This window comes from Mus caroli, chromosome 11 (genome assembly GCF_900094665.2).
Source record: "Mus caroli chromosome 11, CAROLI_EIJ_v1.1, whole genome shotgun sequence".
NCBI classification, from domain to species: Eukaryota; Metazoa; Chordata; class Mammalia; order Rodentia; family Muridae; genus Mus; species Mus caroli.
The window spans coordinates 46,552,666-46,555,349 of NC_034580.1; positions in this window are offsets into that span (position 1 = coordinate 46,552,666).

Sequence of the window (2,684 nt, forward strand, 5' to 3'; positions counted from 1 at the left end):
AAAAAAAAAAAAAAAAAAAGAGTACTTGCTGCTCTAGCAGAGGACCCGGTTTGGTTCCCAGCAACCACGTGGTTGCTCACAATCCTCTGCAGCTCCAGTTCCAGGGTATGGAACGCCCCCCCTGGCCTCTGGGGGCATTACACCCACTCGGTGCACATTTACTCACGCTGGCACATACACGTAATTTTTTTTTTTAAAAGATTAAAAAAAACCAAAAAACCAAACCAGTAAGTTAAACAGATTCATGATAGCAATTCCATTCCTGGGTATATGACTAAAGAAATCAGGTATGCCCACAAGTGCTTGCACTCAGATGTTCATAGCAATCCTGTGTATAACAGTCAAAAGGAGGACACAGGTCAAACCCTCCAGCAATTAGTGAGAGGATAAACAGTGTGGTCCAACCATACAGTGGAATATTACTTACCACAGGAAAGGAATAGTGCCATTTCATGCTACAACTCAAACCTCTAAGAAGTGATGGTAAGTCAAAGAAACAGACCATGTGTGAACCTTTATGGGCAGAATGCAGGCTAGTGCTAGAAGCCACAGGGAGGGAGAAATGAGGATGAATGTGTGTTTGTTGTCATATGTTGACGTGTATGCATTTGCGTGCAGGTGGAGGACAGTGGACGGTTTGTGGAGTCTGTTTCTCTCTCTCCCTTTACATGGCTTTGGAGGATCCAGCTCAGGTCCTCAGGCTTATACAGCAAAGACTTCGCCCAGCGAACCATTTCAGCTGCCCCATCTCTAAGTGAGTCAGGTTCAGTGACACCCAAGGCCACCTCCCTCCCCTTCCTGGATCCCCTTCTATGTTTGCAAATGCAGTGACTTATCCAAGTTCTGGTTTCCTCTTTCTTCCCTCCCCCTCCAGTGTTCTTTCCCTTAACCAGGCTATCAGAAGAGAGGGATGGTAGACGTATCTCAGGCATCCCAGCAGGAAGGACTGGGTTAGAGGCTCCTGGCTGAACGGAACACTCAGAACTGGCATTTCAGGTAAGGAGCCTGGCTGGGATGCAGATCTGAGGGGCTAGAGTGGAGGGAGAGAGCCTGCTGCTAACCTTTGAACAGAGATGTCATTCAGGGAAGCAAGGGGACATCAGGAGGCAGGCTACTTGTCCCCATCCTTTGCACAGGCTGGAGACTCCACAGACTGCTAAGACCACTGTCCTGCCCCTAGGGAGGAGCTGGCCCGACAGATACTGCCTAGCCTTTGAGCCTTTGCATATTGTTACTCTTGTCACCTTGATAGGGAATGGCAAGGCAGGTAGGACCAGCTGACCCTGTAGAGAAGTAGGCGGAGACACCATCCAGTGCCTTCTCTTCCCCCAGCCCCCTTATGCCTTCCTCTGTGTCATCAAGGCATGGGACATGCCATTGGATTCTTGGATGTCCTTGGTTCAGCTTTCTCTGATAAAAAAGTTGGGGGGCGTCCAGTGGGGGCACATGATCTACCACCCCCAAAGTACACCTCAGAGCTAGAGGGCCTGAAAGGGTCTGCCTTTCTGAGGTCTTAGAGAGAAGGTGGACTGGACAGAGTTGGGGATCAGAGGCCATCAAGAGGTCAGGCTGCTTCCCTCCCATCGCAGGCTCGCCTCACCACGTGAACAAGACTAGATTCATGCAGGCAGCTGGCCTCAAGGAGGGGGTGCACCCACTGAACTGTCTGTCTCTTGAGTTCATCGTGCAGACACGCATACGTGAGTATCTTGTCCCCACATTTGACAGAACTATGGATTTTTTTTTTTTTTTTTTTTTGGTTTTTTCGAGACAGGGTTTCTCTGTGTAGCCCTGGTTGTCCTGGCACTCACTTTGTAGACCAGGCTGGCCTCGAACTCAGAAATCCGCCTGCCTCTGCCTCCCGAGTGCTGGGATTAAAGGCGTGCGCCACCACGCCCGGCAGAACTATGGATTTGACATGCAAGCCATGTTGTTCCAATGCCAAGGAGTGAGGCACTTGGGGCACCAGGCCAGGGCTGAAGTGAAACCAGATTTCCTGGGAGTACCTATTTCCTGAATTGGCTACCCTGGGACAATTTGATTTCCTTCAGTTATCTGTTGCCTGCAAATGCCCAAGTCAGTAAGGGTCCTAGGGCTACCCATGTTGAATAGGAATTCATCCCCTCTCTGGCTGTCACCCCTGGCCCCATCACCTCTCCTCTTGACAGTTGCAACAGCCTTCTTAGGCTCCTCTCCAACCTGCCCGAGAGGAACCTTATAGCGCACACATTTGTCTCCAGCCATCCGAAGCCTGTGTTGTAGAGTCTCAGGCCCAAGACTGGCCCTGCCACCCCTTCAGGCTTAGACACAGCTACTGCCTCCGGGCCACCTGTGTCTTAGGGGCTGCCTCAGCCTCCTCCTTGTAACTGGCTGGTTTGGGAGTGACCTACCATCTTCAGAGTCCATCTTCCCACCCTCAACATAAAATTGATCACAGTGTTGCCACTCTCAGCCTCTTCCCTGCCAATGGCTCTTTCACCATGCACCCTCATCACTGGGTCACTTGTCCTGTCTTGTCACTCCCAGAAAATAACAAGCCCTGAACACATAGGTGCCTAGTACAGATTCTCCCAAGGTCTTGAAGGAGTTTTGGAAACGCCATCCTAACACAGTACACTTGACTGTGCTGGCTCCTTTGAATTGAGGCCTGGGGAACAGGAAGCAGGAGAGCCCAGTGAACAGTC